The sequence below is a fragment of the Cavia porcellus genome, unplaced genomic scaffold (assembly GCF_034190915.1).
Source record: "Cavia porcellus strain 051 isolate PalLab524CR breed Dunkin Hartley unplaced genomic scaffold, mCavPor4.1 scaffold_20, whole genome shotgun sequence".
Taxonomy (NCBI): Eukaryota; Metazoa; Chordata; class Mammalia; order Rodentia; family Caviidae; genus Cavia; species Cavia porcellus.
In genome coordinates, this window is record NW_026947503.1 from 23,923,675 (window position 1) to 23,940,909 (window position 17,235).

The 17,235-nt window shown below is 38.0% G+C and overlaps 1 protein-coding gene and 1 non-coding gene across 2 annotated transcripts in view; both read left to right on the top strand.

Annotated features, from left to right (window-relative positions):
• Positions 1 to 17,235, top strand: part of Ccbe1 (collagen and calcium binding EGF domains 1) — a 260,835-nt gene that overhangs the window by 100,233 nt on the left and 143,367 nt on the right. The window lies entirely within an intron of this gene.
• On the top strand, positions 5,481 to 5,648 carry LOC111758092 (small nucleolar RNA SNORA64/SNORA10 family). The gene has a single exon (XR_002792326.1). It is a non-coding gene; the product is annotated as a small nucleolar RNA SNORA64/SNORA10 family (small nucleolar RNA).

Genomic DNA, 17,235 nt, shown 5'->3' on the forward strand with positions numbered 1-17,235 from the left:
AAGTCCTAAAAATTTGTGGTTTTGTATACTAACTTCACTTTTCAGCCAATTCTTAGAAGCATCAAAATCCTAAGAGTGTCAACAAGGGAGAGGTACCTTGGGATCCACTTGTAAGATTTTAAGCATTTAGTCACACCAAGCTTTGGAAAACAGTTTAATATTTGCAAATATTTTACATAGTTATGCACACATTTACCTTGTACATTATTTAATGCTAAAAATTTGGAAAGCCAATAGTAGCTGGTTGTGATATGGATTCAAGGCCACACAGCCAAAAGATAGAGAGAGATGATCTGGGTTGAAGGAACATGCCCTGGTTTCAAATAGTGATGACAGTGAAAATGGAAAACACTCATATTGCACATTGAGAGATTTGGTGCTAAGTGATTAAAGGCAAATAATTTGCCTGCTCAGAAGGCAGAAATGAGATCAAAGTCAAGTTGTTCTGATGCTGTGACCCCTAACGTGAATTCTGATTTTGTGGAAGAGGAAAGCGTAGATCCTTGTTAAGAATACAGTGCAAAAGTTTGAGTAAGTAAGCTTTGCTTCATCACACTTCCTGGTAGATCACCTTTAAGAGCTGATACTCTTGACACATTCCTGCTGGCTTGGCCCACGAATGGTACATGTATCACTATTCCATTGGGCAGCTGGGACCACCAGTGCCCAATGGGACAGACATGCCTATGGACCCTATCATGAATGTGTAATCCCTTCTCTAGTACTATCTGTGGCATCAGGTGCCAAAGACAGCCTCACATGGCCACATACAGGAGCAAGTCTGGGTTAAAGTGCACTGTGGATACAGTGCATAGCACAGAGGAGATGAAAGCCTACATTGATGCTAGCTAGTTGACAGTCTATTCCCCTTTTAGCAAATTCATACATATTTTTTATTTTTGAGTGCTGAGGATTGAACCCAGGGCCTGCAGCACACAAACTTAAGCTGTGCCTCTCAGCTATATGCCAAGTTTCGGTACTTTGTAAACAGAGCAATTAAACGTCGATTAACTTTGCCAAACAATGTGTTTTATCCAAAGATACCCTTTGGGTCCATTTTCCAAATTGCAGAGAAACATGCACAACATCAAATTTATCATTTGTACCGTTGTGAAACAACTAGTAGTTCGTTGGTATTAAGAACACTTGTGTAATGCAACCCTCACCACCCTCTGCCTCCCGAATATTTCTGTTTCCCCAGCTGCAGCTCTGCACCCAGGAAATAAGGACTCCTTTCAGCCTCTGACAACTACCATTCTGTTTTTCTGCCTCTGGGAATTTGACTGAACTATCCCTGCCCCATTCTTTTAAATACTGTAATTAGATCTGTACATACTATGTAGCATTAAACACATTTTCAGGAACTTATCTGCATGATCTTTTTTTTTTTTTTTTTTGCACAAATTAGAAGAAAAATGTGGGGAAGGCAGTAAATAATTTTTGAAGACTTACCTGTAACCAAAGATAGACTATCAAACTTGACTTTGTTTGGGTCCCCAAGGTGACAAGAAACATGAGGAGAGAGACAACTTACCATGTAAGTGCCCACTGAGGTATGGGATGGGTTCTTTCTTTCTCTTTTGTTTTCTTCCTTGTTTAGAATGGAGATCATGTTCTGTGATCTGCCTGATTCACAGAAGGTACCAGAACTAACCAGTTACAGTTTGTATTACTAACTGATAAAATCTGGGTAATACTAACAGTCTTGATTTTAACCCCCAACTCCCATTTAAATATTCAAAGGCCAGCACAAATCAAGACTCTTAGCACCATTTAAGCCAAAACTGCTTGTAGCCATTATGAAGATTACAGATGTATCCAAGGAGTTTGCAGAACTTCAGGTCTTATCTCATGTAGGAACACTTCTCCTCCTGTACCTTGTCTTAAGTTTTCTTAACAAAATGGGTTCGTATTTCCAGCATCTACACTACTGAAGGAAGATGGCAGTGCAGATAATAGTGCATACAATTTCGAATTTATAGTTGGTACTGGAATGCATTACGAAAGTTATTGTTGGCAGTACTTTAAACCTAATATTCATGTTTTTCTTACTCTAATCTGAAAATTAGGATGTGTTCTTTGATCATGCACCATCTAATGATGTTATGGAATCATGCTGAGTAGCAGAAAAAATGCTAATGGTTTAAGGATACCTGTGTGTAAACATAATCCAGGAAACTGAGAAATAGCCAGGCACTTAATGTTTTATTTTTTTTTTCCTAAAACTTTTTACCATAAAGTGAAACACTATCTAGAATACCACTCCGAACAACTACACAGAATTACTCTGTGACTGTCTATTGCTCAGGTCAAGAAATACAGTTTTGCCTGCAGCCTGAGAAGTCTGAGCATATACCAGGTCCTAGGGCAAAAATCCTTCCTTTCTGTCCCACATCACCTCTGTCCTGACAGGCACCTCCTTGCATTTATTTTTGTTTTGTCACTCATGTTTGCAGGAACTGGAGGCAACACTTCTCTGTTGAATTTTTAAAATTCAAGATGTCATCTCCTTTTTCTTTTTACAATTTGCCTCTTGAAGCTCCTTAGGCACTTTTGTCTGGAGAGTTTCCCAAAGTTGAATTTTGTTGATTGTGCCTCAACCTTATCAAGGTGATTTTTGCTACATGAAATATTAACATGGTTCCAGAAGACAAAATAACTCAAAAGGGTACTGAAAGTTGCTACTCACCACTCAAATCCCTTTTATTCACTTCTGCTCACCAAGTCTCATTAATTTCTTTCTGCAAAAATCAGCATATACATATATCTGTATACAGTTCTGTCCCTTTCAAGTTACAGTGTTCTTTTGCACTTATGATATAAGGTAGAAATTATCTTATATCAGTAAATGATGATCTTCATTTTTTTAGCTGCAGAATATTCATGTGGCTGTGCTATAGTTTATTCAACATAAATAGATAGGTACTTTTTCCAGTATTTTGTAATTATACATAAGTCTGCAATGAGTAGCCTTGTGCACTTTTTTTTTTTTGTTTGTTTATTACCGGGGATCAAACTCATGACCTTGTGCTTGCCAGGCAGGCACTTAAACCACTGAGCTAAATCCCTGGCTTGCCTTGTGTACTGTTTTCATTTTGTTTAAAGTGCAAATTCTCTCGCTCTCTTGCTCTTGCTGGCGTGTATGCGCTCTCTCTCTCTCTCTCCCTCCCTCCCTCCCTCCCCGATACTGAGGATTACAGGTGTGCCCCACCACATCCAGTTTGAAGCATAATTTCTTGAAACTGAGATTACTGTAGTTGACAGAAATACATTTGTAGGTTTTTTTTTTTTTAAATCTATTTGTTTCAGATGTTCTCTGCTGTCTTCCCTAAGAGTTTCACCAGTTTGCATGCCCTCCAGCAAAGTATGGGCATGTCTGTTTCTCTACAGCCTTAGCAAGAATGTTTTAGAGCTCTTTTAACTTTTCCAAACTTATTGATACACAAGGTGATGCCTCAGTCTAACTTTAATTTCTTTTGCTCTTATGAATAAAACTAGACCTCTTTTAATGCATAAGGATCATTTTTATGCCATATGAATTGTCTGTTCATGAATTTTATCAATTTTTCTACTAGACTCTTTGAACCTCCCTCTCTCCAATTTTTTATTTTGTATTTGTGTATATAATACATATAATATACAAGAACTTGCAGCCTTTCATTTATGGTTTTTATTGTAAGCCTTTTCTCTCAATTTTTCATTTGTCTTTCGATTTTGCTTATGACATTTTTCATTATGCAAAATTTTAAAATTATATAATCATGTCAATTTTTAAAAAAATTATACTTGGAATTTGATCATATTTAGAAAGCTGCTTTTTACACTCACATTTTAATAGTTCCCTCATATTTTCATCTAGCATTTTGTGCTATAAGTTTTTACATTTGTGTCTCAGATCCATTTGAACTTTATTCTTATATAGTGAAGTTAAACTCTTATCTTTTTAAAAATGTCTATTCAATTGTTCTAGTATGAATTTATTAAAAGTCTTTCCTTGCCCCAGTGATTCAAGATGTACATTTTACATACTAAACCAGGTATACTTCTGGATTTTAATTCTATTAGTGTCATGTGCTAGTACTACCTTGTTTTAATATAAAAAGGCATTGTGATATGTTTTCATATCTGATAAGTATGTTTTCCCAGCTTTCCTTTTTATTGTTTTCTTAACTATTTTTACATGTTTGTCTTTCTCTGTGGCGTTTACTATGCTGTCTGGCTTTGTCTTAGCTATTTTCTTGTTGCTGAGGCGACAATACTTTGGCACCCACAATTTAAAGGAGGAAAGGTTTATTTTGGTTCACAGTTTATAGAGCTTTCATTCCAGACAGCTGGCTCTAAGGTAGAAGAATGGCAGAGAAGAAACAGCTCATAGTAGAGTAACACGAAAGAGGGACTTAGGGAAAAGAGATACTTTTCCAGGCCACGCCCCCATGACCCACCTCTTCCAATCAGACTCCACTCCCCCATGATCCAGTCACCTCCCAGAATCCCCACCTATGAGCACATGAGGCTTTTGGTGGTCACCTAGATATAAATGATAATAAGCTCTATAAAACCCAAAAATTTTATGGATATTTTTATTAGAGTTGGTAATTTTGTTGGAATTTAGAAGTTAATTTGCACAAAACTGATATCTTTATGATGTTGAGTAAAATAAGAGATAAAACTGAGATCTTTATGATGTTGTCCAAAAATAAGAGATAACTATTTGTTGTAGTCTACTTTTTGTCTTTTAAAGGTGTCTTAAAATATTCTTCATAGAAGTTTAGCAAAATTTTCATTAACGTTACTGTAAGTATGTTATCTTTGTGGCTCTTTTATATGCTACTTTACTGAAGTATTTTACTATGGAGATACTTTGTTCTTTGGTTCTTAGATTTTTCTAGATTTGTGTCTGGATGCCTCCTGCCCAGTCCAAGGCCTCATGCAGTCATGGGGGGAGGGTTTCTGGAATTTGTGATTAATTCATGATCCAATCTTGAGAGTATGGGTGTGAGTGCTATACTCACCCTAGGGTGGATGGCCTACATCCACTATAAGGGGCAGAAAGTCTTCTCTCCACACTCCTCCCTTTTTATTCATGTTGTTTTGCTGTTTTCTGCTGCCATGTATGCTTGTTCCTCTGCCATTTTACCTTACTTAGGAGCCAGCTGATTATGGACTAAAACCTCCACAAGCTATGAGCTAAATAAATCTTTCCTTCTTTAACTTTGGGTGTTAGATATTTTATATCAACAGTGAGGGGAAGTAACCAAGACAACTAGGTGTATTACTGATATCATATCATGTGGATATAGTTTTATTTTTCCAATTCTTATGTCTAATTGGCTTAAATTGATTAAGCTAAATAGAATGTTAATGTTAAATAACAGGGTAGCCCTTGTATTTTGATTCTGATGATAGGAGAAATACCTCTAATATTTCCCTATTAAGACAAGAAAGTTAGGTGGGATGTTCTATGAGTAAAGTATGTGTACGTTCATTCTGTTTTTCTTGATATCATGTGTGTATGTTAACCAAGAGCTAGTGTTGGCCGACCTAGTAGTGTGTATTTGGCATATTTTAAGCGAGGGGAGAGAAATGCCCTCCTAAGGCACAGCAGATCTGCCCCAAAGTGGTGGCCTCTTTCTAGGAATATGACAGGTTCTGGCCTGGTGGTGGAGAAAGACTGGATATGGCATTTTAAAAGCACTGTAGAAATACCCTTATGGTGGTTCTTCCTGCTTCCATTATTATGATATATTTATGTTGCTGTGTTTCTTGAGACTGAACCAAATATGTTCCTGATGGGCATCTTTGTTACCAGTCCAATTATTTAAATATTGGATGATCAAAAATTGCATATTTTTTGTTTTTATAAAATCAAATTAGTATAATATATAGAAGTGACACTTTTATCAAATTTATTCAATATAAAAATCAAATTGGTTGAAATGGCACTTACTTGAATGACACTCGGGATAGTACCTAAAAAAAGTGCTGCCCAAGTGACATTTGGGGCAAACTGTCAGAGATTGGATTTTGTTTCTTACTGCTTTTTGAAGTTTTATACTAATAATCTGAGGCATTATAATTAGTTATAATACTCTATTTCTGGTGCCATCATGAATCCTTTTATACAACTTTTGTACCTATCTGTCTTTGACAGTTCAGTAGAATGCTCAGTAAAACTATATGGATTTAGTGCTTTTGTGAGGGGTAACTTTCTCTTTTCCTCATAAAACTAGTTTGTACAAGACTTTTGTCACTAAGTAGATCATAGAACTTTCCAATTTGTAAGACATTATACACTCTACATAGGTTCATGTCTTTAACAGTGTAGGAAGTAGCACGTATCCCTATGGCTGAGAAGATACCAGAGTAAGATTCCTTTCCCTACTTCTGATCTCCAGGGCTCCCCATAGTGAGCTCTAGACCCTGTAGGAAGGGAACAGCTGTGGCTCAATGGCTAGTAAAGTTACTAAGATACTTTGCTGGTGGAAATTCTCCCCCTGTGATGCTGGAGAAAGTCATCTATTGGGAAAGCAGTGCCAGACCTTGAAGGTCAGCGTTAAGCTACCCTTGAGGTTTCTGGAAAAGCCATTCATGAAATGGCTCCTTGTCTCCTCCGTAGCCACCTAAAGTGGTTTAAGGGATGCATTTGTGGAATGCCTTGCTGGTGATTTTTAATTGCAAAGCTGTTCAAAGAGATATATGAGGGGAAACTGATGTTACTGGGCATGGCAGGTTTTACTTAGTGCTACAGGAACTCAGTGCTGAGAGGCAGTTAATTATAGGAGCCAGACATGGTGCATTACACTGTGAAAGGTACCGTGACTGACATTAGCCTAACAAGAGGGACATGGCCAAATCAAAAAGAATTCTTCTTGCTGTTTGCTGAAAAAGATGTCTTATTCCTTTTCAGCTGTTTTCAAATCAGCCAAAAAGAGAACATATTACATATTTCCAGTTAAGGGAATCAACACTAGTTGCTGGTAGTAGAAATCAAAATAGTGATTGCCTTTTAATGGTGAATTACAACCGGGAAAATGCACAGGCTAACTGAATGGAGTGCAGGAAATGTTTACATCTTAGTTTGAGTGATGTTTGTACTGTATGTACATATGTAGAAAATGGCCTATCCACTAAGATTAATGCAAACCAAGGTTTAAGGTACATGTGTCATACTGAACAATGAAGGTAATTTTGAGCATTCTTGGTCCTTTAGTATTCTCTATAAATTTTAGAATCATTGTGTCAGAGCCCACCAAAAACCTGTTAGATGAATATAAGAACTTCCATCTGCATAATGTGAGTCTTCGAATTCATTATTAGGAATTCCGTTTCTTTTAGATTTCCCTAACATACATGAAAGTTTTATTTTTATTTCTAAAGGGTTCCTTTTTTCCAATTAATTGCTATATAGTTAAATGACATTTTCATCTTACCGAAATGGGATTTTTACAAATTATATGCTCTATTGGCACTTTATTATAAAAAGCATGATTGAATTCAAATATAAATATATCTAGAAACCATGATAAACTCATGTTAGTAATAGATCTCAAAAGCCATTTAGATTTTGTTTTGAAATCTTTATTTATGATTACTAGGTTTTGTGCTTTAATCCTCATACCTTTTATTTCTTTTTCTTACCAAACTCAGTAGCCAGGATTTCCAGGAAAGTTCTAAATAGGAGTAGTGAATGCTAGGAGCTGCTGGACAGATTTATCCTGGATCTGAGTCATTTCTTGGAAGAGAGCTACTTGAAATACCTATTGATTAAAAGCACACTTTGTATAGGCAAAAAACAGACTTTTATGTGTTAAACTGCTGAAAAATTTTAGTCTGTTGGTTCCTGTAGCACATCTTGTCCTAATATAACCAGACTAAAACAATCCTTTCTGTTCCTGGTTTTCTAAATCATATTATTACCCATCAGTACTGAGTCTCATCCAATGCTTTCTGGCATCTGTTGAAAGAGGATTACTTCTTACTTAATCTGTGAATATAGCAAAGTATATTCATTGTTTGCAGTGTTAAACCAGTTTTCTATTACTGAAACAAACCAAGACTCGTTGTAAAGTATCATTCTTTCTATTTGTTGCAGAGTTTGGAAAGTTATTATTTTATTTAGGATTTTCATGTTGATATTCATGACTTTAGATTGGGTTTCTTTTTCAGCTTCTTTGTTTGTTTGTTTGTTTTGTGACAAGGTCTCACTATGCAGTTCAGGCTAACTTTGCACTCACTATGTGGCCCAGGGTGGGCTCAAACTTGCAGTGATCCTCCTGCCTCAGACTCCTGCATGCTGAGATTACAGGTGTGTGCCACCATGCCCAGTTTCAGTTTCTTTAAGGGACTAACTCGAAGCACAGACCACTTGACAGGCTTTTGTGAGAACAGTAAGGCATATGGTTTAATACTTCGGTGCAGGCAATAAAGCTGTCAGTGTGGAACAAAGGCGGGCAGACCCTTTCTATAGGCATGAAAAGAAGGCAAGGGACGTTAGGCAGGAAGATGTTGAGAAACATCAGCGGTCAAAGTTCTCTGACTGTCTTGCACCTCAGTGGTCCATATCCTTGAGGCATCCAATATAAACTTTTGGGTGTCTTCAGATGTCTGGGGACCTGCAAGATTTCTTGCTCTATCTTGTCTCTTTTATGACATCTTGGGTTTGCCTCTGCAAACCCAAGCCCAGCTCAGCCGTGGGTGCTGAGCTGAGTCTCAGCTGAAAACAATGCCTCTGTTGGCAAACAGGTCGGGTGCTGAGAGAGTCATGTCCAATTTGAACCTCTCATTTAGTGGGCTTCATTATGATGGTGTATAAAGGGACTTAGGAAGTGTATCTTCTTAATATTTTGTAAAGGTTTTTGTATAAAGTTGGAATGATTTATCCTGTCCACGTTTGGTAGAATTTGCTAGTGAAGTCCTCTTCATTATAAAGTCACTGATTTTTTCCAATGAAATTAAATATTACTTTTATCTTAACTTTAAGATTTTATGATTTCCATTTGCTGGTTTTTATCTGCCATTAGTTTCTGATCTTCAGAAACAAAACTTCATTGTAAGTTTGCTATTCATTCTCTTTTTAAGAATGAAAAATACTTATTTCTAGGAGCTTTTCAGTATACATCTTTCCCCATCAGGTTTCATCTTGTCATTTGCCGTGTTTGCTGGGTGTTTCTTTCTGGGTCTTCTGCTAAGCTGGACAGTTTTTATGTGAATACCTTATGCTTTCGTGGACACCTCAGCTTGTCACCTGTGGATGCATAGCAGTAAAGCGATCTAATCTGTCAGGAAATGTGGGCTTCATTATTCAAACTGATCCTTGATGCGGGGCTAACTTGAAGTGTTGGGCCTTTTTATGTTAACTGGAAGAGAATGTTAAATTTCTGAATAAAAGGTCACCAGCTGACTCCTGGCTCATTGTTTTCCAAGAAGCTCAATTCAGATCGTGTTCAGAGGCATGTATAGCCACATTTCTTAAATATAGTGGGTGGCATTCCCCATGGAATAAATGGTTTCCGCCACTCACAGTGTGCTCAGACATGAGGGTTGGGTTGTTTTCAGGCGAACATCTGAAGATTTGATACCAACCCCACCAACTCACACACAGTGTTTATCTACTCCTGCCCTCCTGGTGTGTTAGAAATGAATGGAAAAAGACCATGCAGGAGTGCACCCTTTCGTTACCAGTATCGTATGACTTTTCTTTTTAAAACTTTCTGCTGCTTAATTGAACTCAAAAGTGAGATGAGAAATTTCTTATGACTAAAGGAGAATGTTAAAGTTAGGTTGGACTCTTGCTCATATCCATGAAATTAGTTTTTGTGCCGTTTTATTTTGCGTGTGTGTGTGCGCATGTGTGCACCATTTTAGATGTAAAACTGCATTTAAAATTTCAGGTGATATTATTACTAGAAAGCCAACATAGAGACACAGAGAATTGTTTTCATTCTGATAAGAAGTTGGTAACAAATATTTGAGACCAAACCCTTATTTTTTAATCTAAAATTTTACTGCTACACATTTAAAATCAGGAAGTAGGTTTAGAAGTACTAGTCGATATATACATATGCTATTAAAAACTGTAGTTAAATAACATAGTCTCCTTTTACTAAATGGCTTCCTTTTCCTCATTTTTAAAAAGAATGTCCTACATGTATGATATAAGCTGTTCATACAGATTCAACAAAAAATATATACATAACATGCAGTACAAGGGACATGGAATTTGGTAAAGGGCAGATCTAGTGTGTCTGCCATTTTTCTTATAACAGCACGAAAAAAGCCAAGGCTTTCAACCCAAAAAAGGAGAGGGTTCAGATTTAACTGTTTGCTCTTCCACAGAGGGCTCAGAAGCAGGTGTTGAGTAATCAGATTATGTTTGTAGGATAATGAAACAGGACCCTTAATGTCTTACCATGTACTAAATTAAAATCAAAATGAATCAAAGATCTAACCATTAAAGCAGAACCATTAAACTTTGTGGAAGATAAAATAGGTAAAATATTTGAAGACAAAAGTGTAGAAAAGAATTTTCTTAACAGAATCTCTGTTGTGCAAGAAATAGCAGTAAGAATCAACAAGTGGGATTATATCAGACTAGAAAGCTTCTGTACAGCAAAAGTGTAAGACTGAAGAGGAAACCTACAGAGTGGGAAAAAATTGTTGCCAGATACTCCTCAGATAGAGGACTAATATCTAGAATATACAAAGGACTAAAAAAGAAATTAAGTCACTTGAAGACCTTGTCAAGGAACAGGCAAGAGAAATGAGCAGATACTTCATAGAGGAAGAAATACAAAAAGCTAATAAATATATGAAAACATTTTAACATCTCTGTCCACTAGAGAAATGCAAGTTAAAACAGCTGTAAAGGATGGCAGTCATTAAGAAATTAAACAATAGCAAATACTGGCGTGACTGTGGCAAAAAGGAATCCTGTTACATTGTTAGTGGTCATGCAAACTAGCACAAACTTTATGGAAATCAATATAGAAAGTTCTCAAAAAATTGAAATTAGAAATTTCATATGATCCAGTTATCTCCCTGCTAGATAGCTTCCTCAAAGAGCTTGTGTCTTCATGCTACAGTGATATGTGCATATCAATGTATACAGCAGCACAATTCTTAATGGCTAAATTATGGAAGCAGCCTGTGTGTCCATCACCTGATGTTTGGATAGACAAAATGTAATATTTATATACAATGGAATACTACTCTGTTATAAAGAATGACAAATTTAAGGCATTTGTAGGAAAATGGATGTACCCTGAAAATATAATATTGAGTGAAATAAATCAAACACACAAGCTTAAATACCTTGTGGTATCTCTCATCTGAGTGACGCAAAATACAAACAAAGAAAATGATAAACAGTGAATAGAAAGGGCCAAGCAACAGATTTCATACAATAGGGAAGTGGTCCAAAGGAACAAGGGCAAGGTGTGAGGAGGAGAAGGGGAAATGAGGTGTGTTTTCAGGATCCTAGTAATTCCAGTCAGTGTAAACATTATAGGCCATAACATGGGCTAACACAAATAATATCAACAAGTATGTAAAAGATGATAGGGGAACCAGAGGAGGAAGGGAGAGAGGAAACAAGGGGAAAGGAAAGATGATTGGGGGAAAAGAGCTATATTAAGTACATGTAATCACTCTCTGAGATGATTATAAACTGTGTGAATTGCAAACATGTACTAATAAAATAAAATTTAAAAAGAAAGGAGAGCTTTATTTTGGTTCTTGTTTTTAGCTTGTAGTTGGAGAGTTCCAATGGTGGAAGGGGGCAGAGGAGAGCTGCCCTCCTAGCATGGCCAGCAGAAGGAGAGAGAACAGGGAAGGAGTTGGAGAAGATAAATCCATCCAAACCTGTGACCTGTGACCTGTCTTCTCCAACCATCCCCAGCCCTCACCACCAACAGCAAGTCAGCTATAAACCACCATAAGTCACTTTTCAAAAGCCCCACCTATGTGCGCATGAGGCTCTTGGGGAACCTTTAGATATAAATAAAAACAGGTTGCCAAACATCTTTAATGTCTGTAAGTCTCCCTCCATATGGGTTTATAATTGCTAAAATAGTTGTTCTGATACTTAATAAAATGAGCTATTTTGCTGTCTCCCGCTCTGGAAAAACTAGAGGTGTAGGAGAATGGTTCTTATAAAATTCCAATGGATTTCATTCCTTATCTACTCATCCATCAGTTGTCTTCTGAACTTCTGTAACATGTAAGGCCTAGAGCCTGGTGCTGGGAGTTTGATGTAACCCATCAGGGCCCTTGTTTTCAGGAGCCCACGCTATTAGTGGAGAAGCAGATAATAATGAAATAACCACCAAATAAATGTGAAATTATTGTCATGGTTTCAAATAGCGTTGAAGTACTCTGAAGGACTTTATGAGGATGAGATTGTGGATGGCAGCGAGCCTGGAGTACCTTGAAAGAGTGGACGTCAGAGAACATGTCTTGGAGGGCTGGCAAGGATGACATAGGAAGCATGAGTAGAGTTCACGGAGAGTGAATTGTGTAAGGAAAGGTCTTATGGCTGGAAGGGATTTGGTATGCTGGAGATCCTAATGACCACTGTGGCCAAGAAGGGGATGCATCTTTCAAACAAATATAGGTGAAACATGTTGTTTTGATCCTTGGCTTTGCAGTGATGGAAAACTACTAATTTGCTCATGTTGAGCAAAAGACTGACATAGTCAAACTTGTCTTGGGTGGATTCTCTCAGCCATGTAGAAAGGTCTTGAGTTTGTTTTAAGGAAGACAAGACCATTCACATACTTGGGTTCAAAAACTTCACTTCTCCATGTGGGAAGCTCTCAGCAGTGTAAGACACATGAAGAGCAGATGGGGGACAAGGCCTCTGGATGTTATTTTTAGGGGATAAGTTTTTCCTTTACTAATAAATCTTAAGGGAAATTTTTAGAAGAAAGTACATTGGATGGTGGGATAATAAAAAACTAAGACCAAAGAGCAGAGCATATTCTTGTCTTTCTGTGCTTCTAAACAGGAGGGAGTTTTGCCCTCTACCCCCACAGAAGATAAGTTCTGATTGGATATATGGAAAAAATTGCAGAAATAAGCATTAAAATAGAGTTGGAGAATTGCCTTGAAGTTCCCTTTCAGCTACTGAACTCCCTAACTTTATATCTTCAGTAGAGTTCAGGAAAAATTCTTCTTGTGTATATTTTCCCTGTTTTTCCATGAGCTTATTTTTGAAACTGAAAGGATAAAAACCAACTTAGGCAATACAATTAACGGAAAGAATTTATCTGTGCACTGAGCTCAGATAATGAGTCCAATTCTAGGTTAAAATTTAGCCTAGAACACAGTGAGATATCATTGAAAGCTTGAGTTTTTCTTTTATAAAAATATATACGTACTTCATAGCTAGCAAGTAGATTATTAATTTCTACCTGGTTGTAAAGGAGTTTGTTCTCTCTTAGGAAAAGCATAGAAAGTAAACCCATCTGAATCCAGTGCAGGGTCATGAGGGTTTGGGGATTTTTGGTTACAGTGCTTTTGGCCACTCAGGGCTCACCTTGTGGCTGCTGGGCTCGGAAGCTGACTCTCCCTTCTTTGCTGTTCCAAGGCACATGGGACACTGTGTAAAAAACCAGACTTCTCAAACCAAGAGTCTCTCGCTTACTGTGTAGCGAGAGTCACCAAACACTTAAGAGTCTCTTTGCACAAAACATAATTAAATTTTTTCACCATTTTCTTATAAAATACTTGGCATTTGCTTGCGATCTGGTTTCACCAGTGAAATTCCTACCCCCTCTGCTCAATAAAGCCATAGACCTGGGCAGTATAACATTTGAGGTCAAAGACTCTAAGGTCCTAAAAGGAAAATTCAATGGGGCCTGCACTGTTTTGGGTGACTGTATAGTTTTCTTTCTTTTTTGTTCCTCATGGGCATATAAGTTCAGCAGAAAATCTAAGGAAGTTAGAGGTGAGAGAGGACTTATAAGTTAATATTTTGGGTATCAGACAGAAAACCTAGAACACTGAGTGAAAACATAGGTGGGGACATTTTAGCACAGCAGTTCTTGATTGGGGGGCGGATTTTGGCAGTGTCTGGAGATGTTTTTGGTTGTTACAGTGGATGTGGCTATTATTGGAATTTGATAGATAGAAGCCAGGGATTTTTGCTGAATCTCCGACTCCAGAGTATAGTACAAAATTCCCACTCCCAAAATGAAGTATTTGACCAGTAGTTCTGAGGTCAACAAAGCCCAGTGGCTGTTATAATTGGCGGGAGCAAACAAACCTCTTTTGATCCCTCTTTTCTTTGGGTAACTAAAATGTTTCTAAGTGTTGGAAGACAGGAATGCGCCTCCTCACCAAGTGAATCTGGGTATTTCCAAGCCAATTTGGGCACAACTCTTCTGTTGGCCAGTATCTGCCACTTTGGGCCTGTTCTTTTCAACAGCGTTAAGAACACACAAGTGGAAATGCCTTGAAACTATTCCATAAGAAATAAAAAGCCTGTCAGATAAGTTTATATTTTTCTGTCCACGTGTGCTCCACTTGGCACACTGTCTGCACTAAGCAGTATGAAAAGTTGTCACTTTGGTTTCGAGTGTGTTGGCAAACATTACCCAAATTAGAGAAAATAAATAAAACTAACCAAAGGAAATATCACAGAGCCCTGGTGCCTTTTCTCAGCCATTGAATAAGCATCTTCTAATGGAAAGACATGGTGTAGATTGAAATCACAAGCCAGGCCTAGCCAGGATGTAATATATACTTGCATGCTCCTTGGTCCCTAACTGGTACATGGCACCTCACACCCTAGCCAGGACTGCATCCCTTGCCACAGGGATTTTTTCCCTTTCTTTGCTGTTCAGATTTCTGGGTTAATAGAAAAGACCACTGGTAGCTCAGGATGTGGTTGGCAGATCCCCTTCCCTGATCCCTACCCCGCCCCCAGGTGTTACCTTGAACACATCACTTTACATTTTAGAAACTGCATTGCCTAGTAATCCACATGAGAAGGGCCTTGCTCTCACTTGTCAGGGACCAGGTCATTTAAAAGATTTTCTAACTCTGAGACTTTCTAGACCAGAGCAACAACCAACTTTACCCTTTTATACTCTTAGGGTTTTTCCTTTGGTTTTCATAGAAAAATAAATTCTATTTGAATCAGATATGACTTGCTGTCTTTGAATTATGGAAAACAGAAAAGCTTGGGAGGAAATTCTTACACTGTTGTCCTCTTTTCTGGAGATCTCAGACGCATCTCTCTCCTTTCTATATGCTTAGCACCCCCAGTTCTAGTGACAAAGATAGTAGTGGACACTGGTGACTCGGTACATTCGAAGCATGACTGGGTAAAGTCAGGTCAGTGTGCTCTGGTAGAACATTTAGAAATCCATGAGGGGGACTAGAATGCCATTGTTCAGGGACAGTCCTGGGGCGATCTCACTGGCAGGGATACTAATACAATAAGAGCCCAAAAATTTCTTCCTGTTGGCAGCTTCCAGGCAGATAACCACCACCACAAACAATATAGGGAATGAGTGTCCTCTGGAGTTGCATATTTTCTGAGGCGCAATGTTTTTTGCTATAAATGTGAACAAATGCAGTATGGAGGCGATTATTGAAAACTACATATGTGCAATTGGGATCAGCACTTTGACAGTTGTTTCCAGCCTTGGCTGCAGGTTGACTGAGGAGTTTTCTTAAGTGACCAGTGCCCAAGTAACATATCAGAGTATATAATAGAGAGTGTTTGTGGTGGTTCCACCTGGAAATTTGTGTTTTAAACATCCTCATGATCCCAGTGTTGAGACTGAAAGTTCTTCCTGGGAAATGTAGATTGGGTACAGACCCATGTGTAGTTTGTGCACTTATGGAACCGCAACCTATTACTTGTTTCATTCTTTATTTCCTTTTATTTTTTTTCTAGATAACTTCAACAAACCCAGAAGCTAATAGTGGCAGGGGTCAAAAAGGACTTAGAAGTTGTCATAAAACATAGATTGCGTTTTAGAGCTTTGCTAAAGATTCTTGTGTTTTGAGAGAATCTGGACAAAAAATCTGGTAGTATTCTGCTTCTGAGAGTATAAGATTCAATTATTTAGACATCAGTCAGTGAAGCTGATATTAATCTGTCTTTCATCTGGCTATATGACAAGCATCTTGTTTATACAGTGATTTTAATAGCTTTATGGTCAAGATAAAAGTATTTTTTATGGAAACTGTTCTAGATATGAGGAGTCACTATCTCCTGTGGCCAGTTCACTTCAGTCAAACATGATACTGATTTTCTTCTATTTTCAGAATTAATTTAATAGAATAACACATGTCATTTCTGCATGTTGCCCAGTGATATACACAGTGTGCACATCCATGTCCTCACTCAGGCCTGTATTATGTCTCCGTACTCATTTAGCCATAGATCCATATGGAGTTGATTCTTGGAAGTCCACAAAACCTTATTAACACATCTTTCTACTGGCAAACAAATTTGGACATATTTTCATCAAATATAATCTACAGAGTTTGGGGAAGACTTTTGTTATGATTCAGCTTGAGAAACTGGGAAGAACAGAAGTGCCGTCAGTCAAAGACAGCCTAAGCCAGGCCTTCGTGTCTTTACAGGGGGGCTTTCTTTTTATTAAATTAATCTTCAGACTCCTGCTGCCCTGCCAGACTTCGCTTTTGTTGGAGAGAAAACTGACTCCAGCTGGAGCTGTCGCCCAGAGGGAGGGTTAGGATTGCCTCCCACACAGCGCTGCCACATCTGGTGGCCCTGGAAACCCTTCTCTCCCTGAGTGCCCCCTGGCCCCAAGTGTGCAGTTAGAGCTCACACTTTCTTTTTCCAACTTCACCATCCCTTTCCTGTCTTACACCAGAGCCAGAGTCATGATAGCTAAATCCTGACATGTACTCACAAACATTTCTGCTTCTCCACCAACACCAGTTCGCATGATGACCCTTCTGAGAAGGAACCAGAAGACTGGATATCTTTTTTGTTCAAGTGAGCTGACCTTTAGCACACTACCAGAATTTCTTTGCATGCTGAGAGTAGAGATACTTCTGAGACCGTGTCAAGTTCAGAGAGGCGAGATTAGCGGGAAGTCAAAGATCTCTTTCAGATTAGGCAGAAGCCACCCTACAGACTTGATGGTATCCTCACTTCAAAAATATAGCGAGCAGAACTCTAAGGAAGACACAGTCTGAGTGAAACATGCATCCTTTAAACATTTTGGAGTGATCATTATTTTGGCACAAAAA